The 18,571-nt window shown below is 32.3% G+C and overlaps 1 pseudogene; it reads left to right on the forward strand.

Annotated features, from left to right (window-relative positions):
- Positions 1 to 16,027: 16,027 nt before the first annotated feature.
- On the forward strand, positions 16,028 to 17,256 carry LOC148564364 (uncharacterized; annotated as a pseudogene).
- The last annotated feature ends 1,315 nt before the right edge of the window (positions 17,257 to 18,571 follow it).

Here is an 18,571-nt window from a genome sequence, read left to right on the forward strand (position 1 = left end):
TGCAAATTTTTTTTTCTTTATATATTACTACTTACTCCCTTAATTCTCGCTTTCATTCAAAAATGAGAAAAAAATAAGATGTACACTATGAGATCAACTTACAATCCAATTACTTGATCATCTATGTGATCACCAAGCAACCGAATACATAATTTATTCTCTAATTTATAAAATTTAACAAAGACATTGGTAAACATATTGGTTTCACATTTATTTATATATTTTATTTATTTATGTTATATTTGTAATTATATTATATCTATTTTTATCAATATATATTTTTTTTAAAAATATCGTTAGTGTTAGCACATTGTGTATTAAATAAATTAAATGATAGAAACACGTAACTATTTTCTTTTTCAGTCAAGATTAAGTAAAATACTGTAATTTAGACTTGCAATATCAACATATTAATAGTAAAATGAAGAAAAAATGTAATATTATATCAAAAAAAATTTTTAAATCATAATTGCAATTTATGATTGAAATCATAATTTAAATATTTTAAACGGGATAATTTCATTTAAAGAATTCATAATTCAAACATAATTTTTATACACTTAATAGCTACATTCGAGTTAATACATTTAATACTATATTTAAAAAAACACGAACAATGCACATCATATTATTTATTTATTAATTAAATTATTACAATTCAAATTAATTTTAATAGAATAGTTTAAAATTATAATTTCAGTTTTATCACGTGCATGGCACGGGTTATTACACTTGTATATATATATATATATATATATATATATATATATATAATAGGGCTATTTTAGTTATTTTTTATAATAGGGATATTGTAGTTATTTTTATAAAAAGATATTATTTAAATCGATTTAAAATTTAATTTATTAGTTTTTTGGCTAAACTGATTTGTCTGGTCTAATTTTAATAAAAATAATACATTTTAATCGGTTATATGTGTTAAATTTTAATTATTAAAAAATATCTTTAAAGAATGACGTTTTTAACATCTTTATCTAAGTGGCTTCCTAAGAAAAAAATGTTGTGGTTGAAATTTTGGTGTAATGATAATTTATTTGTCTGGTAAGTAACCACACTTGGGTTCAAAATTTGGCTGAGATTAAATAATGGATAAAAAACCCTAAAATGTTGTATGTATGAGTGTGCAGTGTGAGTGAGTTTGTGATATTGTAATGACTAAGATTAAGGAGTCCAACCTATTAATGAATGGATTTTTCGACGGTTTAGAATTTCACAAATGAAATATCGTTGCAAGTATAGCTTCCAAACCAACAAATAATCATTTCATACAAAAATTTGGTTGTCACTAAAACAAACCCCAATGAAAATAACGAAAGTACTCAAACTTCGGGTCATTCTCCCTAGAAATTGCAATAAAGTGTTCTTGTTATTGGCTATGAAGTATCTTTTGGGGGGGTTTTTTGAGATAATGAACAAGAAATGTAAATGGCAAAGGAAATAAACTAATAACTAAGAAGGCTCTTGGCAAGGAATGAGAACTAGAAGTCCTATCCTCATTATCCTCCTCAATTGTGATAAGAATTGTCCATTGCTCCCACTTAGTTAACCTCTAACTATGAAGGAAAGTCAAGTGGATAAATTAACTTGGTTCCACAAGTCCTAGCCTAATCATGATGAAAGACTAGCTTTAGTGGCATTCAAGTTAATTAGCAACTTTTAATTATCAATCAACAATAGAGTTTGATAACTCAAGAGTCACCAATTATTCAACCAAAGCCAAGAGGAACAAAATCTACCTCATAACTAGAAGAAACATTTTAACAAATACATAGAAGGCAATAAAGGCAAACATTATTAATTGCAAGAATTAAAGGAATCTACAACTACAAAAGCAAGAGATTAACAATAGAGAGGCAAAACAATTATGAAACAACAAAGAACTTACCAATTGCATTGAAGAAGAAATGTAGATCTACAGAAGAATTCATAAACTACAACTAACAATACAAAGAACTACAAAAGAAGAAGAATTCTACAACTACAAGAGAACAATTAAAGATGGAAAAGGAAAATTAAAAGAGAAAAAGAAGTAGATCTAGATCTAAAACTAAGAACCCTAATCTAGAGAGAAGTGAGAGATTCTCTCTCTAGAAACTAACTAAAGCATGATGAAAACTAAACTAAAACTAACTAACTAACTAATTGGTTCATCCCACTTCAATCCTTGGGTTAAATAGCATCAGAAATGAGTTGGATTGGGCCCAAAATGCTTCAGAAATCGCTGGCCACGAGTTGCCTTTAGTCACTACAAGAAAAATACCCATTCAGCCACACTTTTTTTAAGCTACATTTGAAAAGCGTAGCCTATTCATAGAATAGGCTACGCTTTTCTCCGTGTTGCCTTTTTATAAGAGAAAAGAATACACAATTGTGGCATCATTTAAAAAGTGTAGCCTTAGGTATTATAGAAATCACTTATAAAACGTAGCCGTAGGTTGATATCTATGGGTTCACTTTTCGTATCAAAGGGAACGCTTTTAAAGAGTAACTTATTTATTATATTTTGGGTGCGCTTCAAAAGTGATGCCTAATGTATGTAGGGCCAAATCCTAACACTTAGTGAAATTTTTATTCTCCCTTCAATTCCCTCCAACGTAACCCTCTCATACCAAATATAAACCAATACTTAGTTAATTTTTAGCCCCTTCTCACCATATTCTATATTAATATATTTTTATCCCCTTTTCACCAACACTTAAAACGTGACCTGGCCTCCTTTCTCCCTTTTCCTCTTTTCCCCTTCGCGTGCCATTCAGCTTCACCGAAAATTAGAGAAAGCTCACCCTCACGCCGCCACTCATCATCCTTTTCCCCTCTTCCCCACACCGCCACTCATCACCCTCACGCCGTCACCGTCGCCCCTCTTCCCCACTCCCCACTCCCCACTCACCACTCACGCACACCACTTTGCCACTGGAGAATCGTCGCTCCTCTTCATCCTTCTGCTCTGGCTGTCACGTTGAGCTCACCATCGGGAAGAACCGCGTTCATCCTCTCTTCGCTCATTGTCGTCGAGAATGTATGTATTCACCTTCATTTTGTTCTAAAATTTGAGAGGGTTCCGATTTTAGGGTTCCGATTTGATTCACTTTTTGCTTATCAGCTTGCATTGTTTGATTTGATAGGGGTGTTCTCAAGAATAGGGCTATTATAATGGCATGTGTGTGCAACAGTGCTACTCTGTGAATTTGCTTCAGCTTGCGTTTTGCTTACTCTGGTTTGTGCATGCCTTCAATTTTGGTTCTTACGATTTTGTGCGTGCGTGTGTGTTCAGCTGCTTGAAAATGAAATCATTAGTTGGTGTTTATTCAGTTCAGTTCTATTCTGATTAAGCTTTTGAATTCCATTATATTGTTTATTTGATGTTGTCGTGAATTGTGATAAGACAACTGGAAAAGCATACACAAAATTGTACTGATATTGGGTGTGTTGTAGTGTTGAGCTGAGAATCTTGATGCGTATTAGAAAGTAGTATTATGATACTGACTTCTGGTAGCTAAAGAAAGTGTCTAGTTCCAGTTGTTAGGTGATTTGTTATGATAACTTTGGATTTGTTTGAAGGAAAACTTTGGATGATTTGTTCTTAAATTGGCTTATGATCAATTAACAGCTTCTGTAACTAATCTTTTTATGCATGCTCACTGACATATTAGAGATGCATACCTATGTAAGACACTTTTATGGCAAACCTTATGCATTTTTATTCATGTTCTTAACAAAATAAACTAAATATTTTGGTATAATAGCTCTAGTTGCTAGGCTGCCTATAAAGTATAAACTAGACTTGAAGATTATATAGTTGCAATAATGGAATCACTCTTGCTGAATATGACATCTTAATGGTCATGTTCATGGAATGAAATTATATCTAAAGTTGCAACATAATAATTATATTGCAATAATGTAATGAATTGTGTTCTTTTTAACTCTCTTTTTACATATTTAATATAATTAGTGTCATTTCAAGTGATGAAGACACAAATTAAAAACATATATTCCATAGTGATATGATATATTTTGCTCGCTATGATTTGTATATGATTTTTAAATTGAGGTCGTGATACAAATTTAGTTAGTTTTTATTTATTTCCATTGAGAAAAATTCAAGCAAAACATATTGTGATCACAGGCATCCATTTTCCATAACCTCCACCCCGGATCATAATTACTCAAGCGTTCATATTAAGATACTTGGTGATTGGACTGGAAATCTGAAAGCCAAATTCGTTAAGGTGAATTAATCTTTATTTGTTTATTTATGTTCCTATCAAAATATTGGTTTCTCGTATGGTAAGTAACTAAGTCTATTGCTTTGCTGAATTCTATCAGGTGTGCCAGCCACCCCTCAATGGCCAGAGTGGACTTCTAAGAGCTGTATGCATCAAAGAAGACAGCCAACCGAGGTGAGCCCAAATCGAAGTGGGGAAATTATGATGCCAAGCGATTAATATTTCAAAACTTGTTGTTTTTTTTATTTGAATTTTTCTTCTTTTTTCCTTGCGAGATTCATGGTTTGGATTTAAATTCTGGGCTGTGGTCAGATTTAATTAGTATAGATACTATGTGAATTTAATTTTTTTTATTCCAATTGTTTAATCATTTGCTTGTTCCTGATTTGAGCTACAATACTCAATAGGTTATTGAATTTAGAATGCTAAGTAATGCCATTCAAATAAGCTTAATAAATATCTCATATAGTTGTTTCTGAATTGTGACTTCAACTCTTTAGAATATTTTATCACTTGAGAAATTATACTATGTTATAGTTGGTGTTCTGAAGAAAAAACCAGAATATGGACTCTATTTGGTTTGTGCATTGCTTCAAAACTTGTTGATTTTTTCTACTTTGGATTCTTCTTCTTTTTTCCTCGTGAGATTCATGCTTTGGATTTGAATTTTGGGCTGTTATCAGATTGCTTGAGAATAGATACTATACAAATTAAAATTTTTTAATTCAACTGTTTGATCATTTGCTTGTTCTAGATTTGAGCTACAATAGTCAATAGGTTATTGAATTTAGAATGATAAGTAATGCCATTCAAATAAGCTTAATAAATATCTCATAAAGTAGTTTCACATGATGCCCAACACTTTCCAATTGATGCAAATAGCGCTCATGGATCAACACATATTCCAAATATAAATATGGTATGACCAATTTTTTCTTATTCCCTAATATTTGTTTATATATTGTTAATTGTTAATTAGGATTCTGAATATCTACTGTTGAGCTTAAAATTTTTATTTGTTAGAATTTAGGAGGATGCCAAATCTTTTTAATTTGAACTGAAATTGAAGAAGATGGAAGCTGTGATTTAGTTTTTCTGGTTTTGTTTTTTTATTATGTAATTTTATTATTATTGTTATCAGGGTGGAAGCTATAATTTTTTTTGTTTTTCTAATTTTTTTAGTTTTTGTTTTTTCATTATGTAATTTCATGCAAAGTTTGAGCTTCTTATAATGTTAAAATAAAAAAAGGGAGAAAAATGTTATTATGTGCTGCTTGTCACTTGCACAATGCACTTGAGTTTCTGATTTTAGTTCTCATTTAGTATGAAGTTGTGTTAGTCCATTTTTTAGTTATGTCCTTTATGGTGACTTATAGTATCCCCTGAATATGATTGTTATTTTAAAGCAAAAGACTTTGGTTTATTTAATTATTTATTCAAGCATAGTATGATTTTGTTTCTTATTTTATGTCTTTGGTGATATGAAAAGAAGAGTAGTTTCAATTATCCTATGCCGCTCGGATATTGTATGTATTATTAATCTGTTAATTACTTTTTTCTTGTTGTACTTTTTCAAATTATAATTATTTTTCTATATAATTATGCAGAATAATTCTGAAGATGCGAGTGAAGATTGAGATGCTTATCATGATGGTTTATTGACAAAGATGGAAATTGAAAGCTGTATGGTTGATGATGATGCCTTTTATTAGAAGCTAAGATACATTTATATGATATAATATTTTGGTTTTTCCTAGTTTATTAGTAGTAAACTCTAAGTGCATTATATGAGTATACTTATTCTAGTTTGAGATGTATGAATACTCAAAATTATGATCATCCCAATATTTTTGGTTCATTATATAATTATATTTTGTTTCAGTATAATTTTTATTATTTAAAGATGATTGTATGGTATTATTATATATGTATTTATTTTTATTTTATAATAATTAACTAATTTAATTAAAAATACAGGATTATATATATAATTATATTCTCAAATATTAGATTTTAGATAAAAAAATTGTTAGAAATTTCTGTTTATATATATATATATATAAACAGAAATTTTTTTTTTAAAAAAATGAGGGACAAAAGGCTACACTTATATAGAGTAGCTATAGGTATACTATTTGCTACATTTATAAAGTGATGCAGTAGCCTTGAAAAGTGTAGCCTATTCTTTAGAATTATGGTAACCATTAGTGCTGAAAAGCGTAGCCTTAGGTCCTGAACAGCATCACTTAAAAAGCGTACCCTATTCTCAAAGGCCAGAAGCGTAGCCTTTGATACAGAAAAGCATAGCCTTTGAGAATAGGCAACACTAGTATAGGCATCGCCTACAAAAGTGTCTCTAAAGCCTAAAAAGCGTAGCCTTTTCCTAAGGCATCATTTTTTTCGTTTTTAGCTACACTTTTCAAGTGTACCTGAATGGGTGTTTTTCTTGTAGTGAGTGAGTCATGTGCAGCTTCCCATGCGTATGCATACATCATGCGTACGCATCCCTAAACGCTAGGCAACTATGGAAAATTTTATATCATTTTTAAGCCCCGGATGTTAGCTTTCCAACGCAACTGAAACCGCCTCATTTGGACCTCTGTAGCTCAAGTTATGATCGATTAAGTGCGAAGAGGTCAGGATTAACAGCTTTGCGATTCCTTCATTTCTTCACGAGTTCTCCATTTCTACATGCTTTTTCTTCATTTCCTCAATCCAATCTTTGCCTCCTAAACCTGAAATCATTTAACAAACATATCAAGGCATCTAATGGAATCAAGGTGAATTAAATTTAGCTATTTTAAGACCTAAAAAGCATGTTTTCACTCTTAAGCACAATTAAAGGAGAATTTACAAAACCATGCTATTTTAGTGAATAAATGGGAGAAAAGTTGACAAAACCCTCTAAATTCAATACAAGATAAACCCTAAAAATGGGGTTTATCAACCTCTCCACACTTAAACAATAGCATGTCCTCATGCTAAACCAAGAAGGACAAGAAAATGGGTATGAACATTTATTCAATGCAAAGAAACTATATGCATCCTATCTAAATGAATGTAACTAAATGCAAAATGATTCTACCTACTTGGTTATAAATAAATCAATCCTCCAAGAGCATGTATAAACAGGTAGGGCTAAGGTTATATGACGATTCATGAATCCTACCAATTCAAGTATAAAAATGAAGTTCAAATAGACTTGCAAGAAGAACACTCATGAAAGCCGGGAATCAAGGAATTGAGCATCGAACCCTCACCGGAAGTGTTTGCACTCTAGTCGCTCAAGTGTATAGGGTCGATTCTCTCAACTCTCCCCTAATCATGCTTTCCAAGATTTGTTTTTCATCTAACAATCAACAATTATCCAATGCATGCATACATTCATCATGAGGTCTTTTCATAGGTTGTAATGGGGTTAGGGTCAAGGTAGGATTGTATATGGTTAAGTGGACTAAAATTTGATTCTTTGATCAACTTAAACTTCCCACCTAACCTATATAACAACCTATACAATTTAAGTGCTAACCTAACTACCCATTCTATACTTTTTCACATACTCATACATTTTCTTTTGATTACCACACATATGCATTGATCTTTATTAATCTTTACTTTAGGACATTTTGTCCCATTTTATTGCTTTTATCACCTATCTAACAAAAAAATTATCAAATTTTTTGTTAAGGCTTATGGAGTAATGACAAAGATATAAATGTACATATTTAGAGGAAAAGAAAAATGAGAACTTGCTCCTACTAAATTTTTGAAAAAAATAATAGCAATGACATATAGGTGTATACTAGTGCTTTTGTTCATAACGACGGAAATATAAATTTTTTTAAAATTATATTAACTTTGTCTTGACATTATATATTATGGCACAAAAAATTATAGAATTAAATTACTTTTATAAAATAATCGTAGGGGACAAAAGTCCCAATTAACTAAGAAGGCCAAGATTATCGTAGGTAAAAAAAATTAAATAATAAATTTTTTAGTTATTAGTTTCATGTGAAAGAGTTTAATTGTTTACTAATAATTAACTTTAATATTTATTATCTAAAACTTAAAAGAATTTAATGTGTATACTTTTAAATTTGATTATGTATTAAGTTTGTTGCACAAATAAAAATAATTAATTTTCATACTTGTTATTTAAAAATAATATATATATATAATTAGATATTAGTATAAAAGAATTTATATTTATGGTTATAAAATTAACTCAAAATCAATTTTTTTGGAAACGATTGAATCTTGATTCTGATTATTAATCACGACATTAGTATTCTCTCCAAATTATATGTAATAAATATTTAAAAGAAGAAAAGTAAAAATATATATTAAAAAGATAAGCGGTGAAAATTTAAAACTAAATAATAATAATAATAATAATAATAATAATATATTTTTATGTGAATAATATTATGAAATTATTTTTAAATATATTTAATTATAAATTTAATATATTTTTTATAATTTTTTGAATTTATTTTATTATATTATTTTATTATTTTTATTTTTTTAGAAAAAAAAGGTAGAGAGAGATAGAGAATGAGAGCATAAAAATAAAGATAAAGAAAAAGAAGAGAAGAAAGTTTGGTAATTTTTGAGGAAAAGATTTTATTTTAATTGTAATGAAAGAATATTTAGTAACACATTTTGGTTTGTCAAATTAGTAATATAAAATATAATTTTTTTTACTTTTATATTAAAAAATATATTTTTATTATATATATATATAAAGAGAGAGAGAGATAGAGAGAGAGAGTATTTTAAGAAATAAAGTTGTGGAAGAAATCTTTCTTATATTCTCGACACAAAAATAAATAAATAAAAAACTTACTTATATTCTTATTACAGGTATAAATTACATACGATCGTAATTCTCTTATTAAATTTGATAGAGTAAAAAAATAAAAGTATAATAAATAAATAAATAAATCAACTCAATAAATCACGATAATGAACTTTTTAATATATACCAGCCAAATAGTTAACTAACAAATTGAAGTTTCCTAGATAAACTGAAAGTATTAGTGCTATTTTTTCAAAAGTTGGTTGAGATAATAACAAAGCATTTTATCTATTTATTAATATTTTCTATTTTAAAGCTATGTAGTATTTCTTTATTTTAACACTTAAATGATCTTACTTTAATAAGCAATTATTTTAAAATATTTTTTAGAGTAATTACTCAATTATTAGTTTTTGAAACTTTTTAAATTAGACATTTTATTTCCCAAGAATTTTACATACACAAAACAGTTTTAGCATTTATTTCTATTAGACAATATAATTTTTTTCTATTAGTTATTAACGATAGATAACTGCTGAGGAAAAATATTAACTTATATAAATGATCATTAAATGTCCATGTGTGTAAGTTAAATAAATTAGTCCCAAATATAAAGTATAAAATAATCCCTAAATAATTTAAAAGTCTCATATATATATATATATATATATATATATATATATATATATATAAATTAATAAATTTTAATTTCTAAAATTTTCAAAATCTCAAATTTAATTATATATACAAATTTTTTTATGTATTTTTAAAATCAATTATAAATTAATTTTAAAAAAGATACTATTTTCAAAAAAATATTAATCATTTAAAATAAATGAACCCATACTTATTTTTAGTCATATAAGATTTTAATTTAATTTAATTTGTAGGTATCATATTTCATGATCATTCTTTAATGATAAAAAAGAGAATAAACTAGTGTTATTTCAAGAGTGAGAGAACTTCCATTTAACATAAAGTTTTTCACATAAATAATTGAAAATATGTGTGCAAAATGCTTATGAAGACAACATTTTAAAACTTGTGTGTAATGTAAACCAAATCATCATAGAAGTCAAATTTAGAAGTTTTGGTCAATCACAAAATCAATGTGTGGATCATTTATAAAATTTAAATATGAAACTCCTAATACTTTGAAACACATATAAAGAAAAAATGTCTTGACAAATTCAAGTGTTATGTTCATGTTTCTTAGAAAGCTTTGGGACTCACTGATTTTAATGTTACACAATATAAATTTACAATTAAAGTTGTTTGTACTACCACTTGTGCCACAAAAAAATACATTTTTTTAACTTAGAAATATTTTTCTAAGTTTATCTCGTAAAAGATTAAAATATCTGACTGCTTTGAAATGTTTAAAATTTTTCAACGAGTATTTTGAGATTTTTTAAACTCTTCAAAAACGATTTTATACTTCATCTTGGAGGTGAATTTGTCCAACTCAAACATAGATAGTTAACGACCATATGTATGAGTTAACGTTCTACGTCAATTGTCACCGTTGGTGACTAATGAAGACGGGTTATATTGTCCAATAAAAATAAACAATGAGAATTATTTTATATATTTTGAAATTTGAGAGATTAAAGTATCTGATTTTAAAAACTTTAGAGACTAATTTAGTTAATTACTTAAATTTTTATGTCATCAAGATTGTAACAAGTAGATTTTATAATTGAAGAAGAAATAATAAATAGTTGAATAATTATTTGAAAATATATTGAAAAAAAAGATATTTAATCATGTTGAAAATAAATAGTAAAAAATAATTGTAGATGAACTTTTCATTATTTCAGATTAACATATATTTTTATGAGTTATTCAATTTATTAAAGATTGTGTTGAGAATATATATATATATATATATATAGTTCCGTATTTAAATTGTAAAAATATATTCAAGTTAAAAACTTATCTTTCTATATTTTTACGAATTTAATTTTACAGTATAAAATGTTTTATATAGTTATTTAATTATATCTATTTATTTAAATGATTATTCAAATAATCATAATAAAATATAATTATTTTTATTAATATGATATTATGTAATTAAATATACGTGTAAAATTATTCTATATTAATAATGCATTAATATTAAATTCATGTTTTTACCCTACATATTAAAATTTTCTGGATCTATTATCGCTTCTCACATGTTTTGTTTGAGTCTAACCTAAAAATGACATTATAAAAAATCAATTTTATCTTGTTAAGTGAAAAAATAAAAACAAAAGGATCCAGATTATTTGTTTGTCTAAATCTATCGATATTCCTTTACGAGAAATTGCATTATGCGGACATAGTAGTTAGATAAATTGTATAACACTTCTTATAAAATAATAAAACAATCACACTTTATTTAAACGGTCACTTTATTAATAGAAGAATTACAGTTTATCTTAAGGATTTTATGAACTGAATTTGAACTGCCATGAGACTGGTCTACATGTAAACTATTCCTCGAAGTTTGACAAAATCTTTTCTATCTAAGCTAAAGCTGCAGAAGACATGTGAAAAGCAAAAGAAGAAAAGAAAGTCATGTAATTGCAACTTAGCTTGTTTTTTAATGCTTTTTTTCAAAGTGTTGTTTAGCCAAACCTTGTCGCTGTAAGCAATGGAACCGCACCTGAAGTGCTTCATTGACTTCATGCCTCTCATGAGAGTCAGCCAAATTCCCCTAAATATCGTTGGGATCTCAGCTAATCACGCCACTTTCACTAGTGAAGTCGACAACATTTGTCCCCAACTTTTTCTTCGAGAACTAAGAAAACCGTAAAATATCTAAGTATTGCCTGGCCTTTTTTCATTTTTTTTAAGTAACCCCCGAAATCAATGTTTAAAAAAATATTAAGTGAATATTTAACAAATTTCAATCGACAAATTAATTTCTAAATTTTTATTCAATTAGATAAATTAGTCTCCGTATTATATTGTTCGTCTTTATGAAGGATTCAACTAAAAAATTTAAAATTTTTAAAGACTATTATATCTTTTATTAAATAATAATAGTGACTGATTTGTTTAATTTTTTTTTTATCAAAATTTGATGTGAAAAATAATTTATCTAATAAAATAAAAGATTATGTAATGATTAGTAATTAAAATTTGTTGAGAATTATATTGTGCAACTAAAATGTCTTATGGGGGTAGTTTAGGATAACACTCAATTTTTTTTGTCTACAACAAAGCCTAAGAAAGCCAAAAGATTCGATAGTATGTGAGTTCAGAATAATTGTTTCCCATCCTCCATTCAAGTTTGAATAGGCGACTTTCATTCCGATTATTTAACAAAAACTATATATACTAGAGTTACAAAATACTTCCATAAGAATTAAACTCTTCATTCGAAATGGATAATTTAAGTTAAAAAAATTGTTCCGGATAAAATAGTCCTGAAGTAGCGACTTTTTTTCGACACCTTATCCTTAACCATGACTGTATCGTATCCTATAAACTTAGAACTTTACAACTTATATCTCGATTACGTTGAGTAATTTAAATCTGTAGTTAAACAAAATCTTATCATGTAAAACGTCACTCTCAAAGAATCTCGGCTTTCACTCAAACTAACTCCCAAACAAATTCAAAACCTCAAGTCTATAAAAACGGCAATTACGTCAGTAAGTACACACAAGTCACAGAGCAACAATTCCATCACTCTCGCTTCTCTTTAAAAATATATTTAACTGACTTGGGCGTCGGAGTTCTTTTTGCAAGTACCACGCTCGGGTTCATGTTCAAGGCTGATACTCCAAGTAACGGACAAAGTCATCTTTTCTAGGACTGACGTATAGCACGAAAAAGAGTATCCTTGCCAGAACATTTGGCGCCCACCGTGGGGCCACAGCCTCACTTTTTTAGTATTAACTTAACGAGAATTTTCTTGTGCCGTTTTCTTGTCTTTTCTCTTTGCAGGAACGTCGCCGAATCATGACGGATCACTCGATGACCCCACAGCACAACCTCTCCAGTGCCGAACTCTTGGCAGTTAATGCCGCCTTACTAGCAGAAAACCAACGTATGGCAAAGTTATTAGCGGCAAAACAAAATGATGATTGGTGCACGGAACTGTGATCACACTTTTCACAACTCCGGTACAACTAACCAGCAAGTGCACTGGGTCGTCCAAGTATTAAAACCTTACACGAGTAAGGGTCGATCCCACGGAGATTGCCGGCTTGAAGCAAGTTATGGTCATCCTGTAAATCTTAGTCAGGCGGATTCAATTGGTTATGAGGTTTTGATAATTGAAAGATAAATAAAACGTAAATTAAAATAAAGATACTTATGTAATTCATTGGTGGAAATTTTAGATAAGCGTTTGGAGATGCTTTGTTGCTTCTGAACCTCTGCTTTCCTATTGTCTTCATCCAATCATGCATGCTCCCTTCCATGGCAAGCTGTATGTTGGTGGATCACCGTTGTCAATGGCTACCATCCGTCCTCTCAGTGAAAATGGTCTAGGTACGGTTTTTGTACGGCTAATCAACTGTCGGATCTCTCGTCTTGGATGAAAAATACCAGGCACAGCTACCGCACGGCTAATCATCTGTCGGTTCTCACTTGTGTCGGAATAGGATCTCTCTATCCTTTTGCACACTGTCATTGTGCCCAACATTCGTGAGTTTGAAGCTCGTCACAGTCATCCCGTCCCAGATCCTACTCGGAATACCACAGACAAGGTTTAGACTTTCCGGATCTCAGTAATGCTGCCAATTGGTTCTAACCTCTACCACGAAGGTTCTAATCTCACGGATTCGAATGCTCTGTTGTCAGGAGAGGCAAGTCAAATGTGGATCAGAGACCCAAGAGACTATACTCCTGCTGTCGTCCAATGACTACGTTGAACATCATGTAGACCGCTTGTGTATGTCAGGCACGCGGATCTTGGCTAAGCGAGTAACGAAGATAGTGGGTGATTGTCACGTGTCAGCCCTTCATTCTGACTTAACTGAATTAAGTACGAGAGTATATCTTGGAGAAGAAGTAAGCGTGAATTGAAAGAGAAACAATAGCACTTGCATTAATTTATGAAGAACAGTAGAGCTCTGCACCTTAATCTATGAGGTGTAGAAACTCCACCGTTGGAAAATACATAAGAGAAAAGGTCTAGGAATGGCCGAATGGCCAGCCTCCCAAATGTGAAAAATGGCATAAGCTTCGAATATAATAGTAAAAAGTGCTATTTATACTAAACTAGTTACTAAGGATTACAGAAAATAAGTAACTAAGTGCAGATAGTGTAGAAATCCACTTCCGGGGCCAACTTGGTGTGTGCTTGGGCTGAGCATTGAGATTTACACATGTATAGGCCTTTTCTAGAGTTAAACGCCAGCTTGGATGCCAGTTTGGGCGTTTAACTCCAGTTCTGGTGCCAGTTCCGGTGTTTTACGCCAGAAAAAGGTCTCTGGTTGGCGTTTAAATGCCAGTTTGGGCCATCAAATCTCGGACAAAGTATGGACTATTATACATTACTGGAAAGCCCAAGATGTTTATTTTCCAACGCAATTGAGAGCGCGCCAATTGGGCTTCTATAGCTCCAGAAAATCCACTTCGAGTGTAGGAGGGTCAGAATCCAACAGCATCTGCAGTCCTTTCTCATCCTGTGAATCAGACTTTTGCTCAGGTCCCTCAATTTCAACCAGAAAATACCTGAAATTACAGAAAAATACACAAACTCATAGTAAAGTCCAGAAATTTGATTTTTGCATAAAAGCTAATAAAAATATAATAAAAAGTAACTAAAACATACTAAAAACTACCTAAAAAGAATGTCAAAAAGCGTATAAATTATCCGCTCATCAATGATCAAGAGGGTAAGGACAAGAAGAAGGCCAACAGTCATCCCCATGAAGACAACCAAGCAGAATCAAATGCAAAAATAGGAGAAACACCTCCGAAGGGGGAAAGACGACGACAATGTCTTTTTTCCAAAGAAATCATGGATTTTGAAATGCTTAAGAATTTTACTCTCCCAACGACCTTGAAACCGTACAAGGGGATCGGAGATCCCAAGATTCATGTTACGAAATTCGAATCCATGATGTTCCTTAACAGTTACTCTGATTCCATCTTGTGTCGATCTTTTCCTACTTTTCTGGATGGCGCCGCATTATTGTAGTTCTCTAATTTACCTAAAGGATGCATTTCGAGCTTTGACGAATTTGCAAAGCTATTTACTAACCATTTTGCAGCTTCAAAAATCTATGTGCGGGATTTGGGTTACCTCAGCATAATTAAACAGGGACAACACGAAAGCTTAAAGAAGTACATGACGCGTTTCGCAGAGGCGGCCATGCAGATCCCCAATCTTAACCCAGAGGTACAGTTACACGCCATCAAAAGCGGACTGCGTCCTGGAAAATTCCAAGAGGTGATAGCTGTGGCAAAACCAAAAACGTTGGAAGAATTCCGAGAAAAAGCTACAGGCCAGATAGAGATCGAAGAACTTAGAGAAGCTCGAAAAAATGAAAAGCCGACTAAAAAAGAAGAAGAAAGGCCTCACCGACCCTTAAACAGAGATCACAGGAAATCATTCAAATTGGCACCGAAGTTCGATTCGTATACGAAATTTAACACAAAGAGGGAAGACATAATTAAAGAAATTCTACACAACAAGCAAATCAAACCGCTGAGCAGAGCAGGTTCGTACCAAGATCAAAAGTACGTGGACAGAAGCGAACATTGCGCTTTTCACCAAAAGTTCGGCCACACAACAGATGAGTCTGTAGAGGCGAAAGATTTGCTAGAAAGGTTGGCAAGACAAGGCCTTCTAGACAAGTACATTTCCTCCAGAAAGCACAGAGAGTCAGTAAGGGACGCAGAAAAAGAAAAAGAATCCTGGCAGAAGCAGGTGGAAACACCCCCGTCCAAAGGGGTAATCAACTACATTTCAAGAGGCTTCGCAGGTGGCAGAGCAACCACCTCTGCAAGAAAAAGAAGTTACCGAGCAATGATAACGATGGAAGGATCTCGTCCAAAACCATACACCTCGGCCCCGACTTCCCACATCGATTTTAGTATGGCCGACTTCAAAACACCTTGCCCAAATTTAGACGACCCAGTTGTCATCTCAATCCATATGGGAGAGCTAACGGTAAAAAAGGTTCTACTCGATCCGGGAAGTAGCACCGACGTCTTGTTCTACTCAACCTTAAAAAAAATGCACTTCAGTGACAACGCATTACAACCATCGCCTGGGGAATCGGTAGGGTTCTCCGGAGAAAAGGTATCAGTATCTGGATATATCTGGCTGAGAACAACAATTGGAGAAGCTCCAAACTCCAAAACATTGGATATTCAATTCCTGGTAGTGGATTGTCCTAGTCCTTACAACATTATCCTAGGACGACCATCACTAAACGCATTTGGGCCATCGTTTTGACGGTCCACGTTTGTGTAAAATTTCCATTGCAGGATAACAGGGTGGGGACGGTATATGCCGACCACAAGGAGGCCAGGCAGTGCTACAACGCAGGTCTCAAAGGAGTGAAAAAGGAGAGCACACCTCGGATTCACTCAGTATACAATTCGAAAAATATCCCAACTATGGCCGATCTAGACCCTCAAAGTGAAAACAGTTGTCCTACACCCGCTGACGACCTAGAAAAGGTACAGTTAGGACAAGACGAGCAATTCACTAACATCGGATCTGCTTTCCTTGCAGGAAACAAAGAAGACCTTATCAGAATATTAAAGACCAACGCCGATCTTTTTGCATGGACACCGGCGGATATACCAGGAATCAACCTGAGCTTCATCTGCCACAAATTGGCAGTCAATCCCAACGTTAGACCTGTACGACAAAAGAAAAGAAATTTGGGGCAGGAAAGAAGAAAAGCAGCCGAAGCAGAAACATAACAGCTTCTGGAGGTAGGATTCATCTGGGAGCTTCGATTCTCTGAATGGTTAGCCAACGTTGTAATGGTACGAAAAAGCTCGGGGAAGTGGCGCATGTGCGTGGACTTTACTGACTTAAACAAGGCATGTCCAAAAGATTGCTACCCACTCCCTAACATAGACAGATTGGTGGACGATACCTCAGGATTCACAGAACTCAGCTTCATGGATGCTTATTCAGGGTATAATCAAATACGGATGCATCCTGGAGACGAGGAGAAAACAGCATTTGTGACTGACCACGGGAACTTCTGTTACAAAGTCATGCCCTTTGGGCTATAAAACGCAGGAGCAACATATCAACGACTAATGAACAAAGTTTTTAAAGAACAGATCGGTAGAAACATATAAATATATGTAGATGACATGGTAGTCAAATCTTGCTCGGAAGAACAACACAAGCACGACCTCAATGAGATCTTTAAACAGCTCAGGAAACGCAATATGAGGTTAAATCCAGAGAAATGCGCATTCGGAGTGCAAGGAGAAAAATTCCTCGGTTTCCTACTGACTAGCAGGGGGATAGAAGCTAACCCAGACAAATGTCTTGCAGTAATCAACATGCAATCTCCTTGGACCAAGAAAGAAGTCCAGCAGCTGACGGGTCGGTTAGCAGCCCTATCCCGCTTCTTGCTAGCAGCAGCAGCAGAAAAATCATACCACTTCTTCAACACCCTGAGAAAGATAGATAAATTTACCTGGATAGAGGAGTGCGAAGAAGCATTCACAAAATTCAAAAACACCTTAGGGTCGCCACCTATATTGAGGAAACCAGAACAAGGTAAGCCGTTATACCTATTTCTTTCCATTTCAACTAACACAGTCAGTTCAGTGCTTGTAACAGACAATGGGAAAGAACAACACCCGTTATACTTCGTAAGTAAGGTATTACAAAATGCCGAAACAAGATATCCAATGATTGAAAAATTGGCATTTGGGCTGATCATTACTGCTCGGCGACTGCGACATTATTTTCAAGGTTACCGAATTATAGTTCGGACTAATCAACCACTTCGCCAAATTTTAACAAAACCAGACCTAGCAGGAAGACTTACAAAGTGGTCCATCAAACTCTCAGAATTCGACATTACCTATCAATCCAGAGGATCTCCTAAAGCCCAAACCCTAGCCGACTTTGTCTCCGAATTCACCAGTGAAATAGAGGAGGCCGAACCATGGGAACTATATGTGGACGGAGCATCCAATGATAATGGATGCGGGCCAAGAATACTGCTAAAAGACAAAACAAGGGCAGGAATACTGCGATTCCTTACTCGTAGTACAACATGTAACTGGTAATTTTCAAACTAAAGATCCCCTCCTAGAAAAATAGTTGAATCTTGTTAAAAACATGATAACGAACTTTCAAATATTTGAAATAACACATATACCTCGAGAACAAAATTGTAGGGCAGATATCTTATCAAAGCTAGCCACATACAGAGATGATCAACACTTAGAAAACCTAGTACATCTCACACTAACAAAACCTAGTCTAGATATGCAATATGTTTTAAGTATGACGCAGGAACAAGATTGGCGAACACCAATACTCCATTACTTGAAGACAGGAAGAATACCGGAAGGAGAGCTGAGG

Source organism: Arachis ipaensis, chromosome B5, assembly GCF_059453495.1.
Source record: "Arachis ipaensis isolate K30076 ecotype BB chromosome B5, ASM5945349v1, whole genome shotgun sequence".
Classification (NCBI taxonomy): domain Eukaryota; kingdom Viridiplantae; phylum Streptophyta; class Magnoliopsida; order Fabales; family Fabaceae; genus Arachis; species Arachis ipaensis.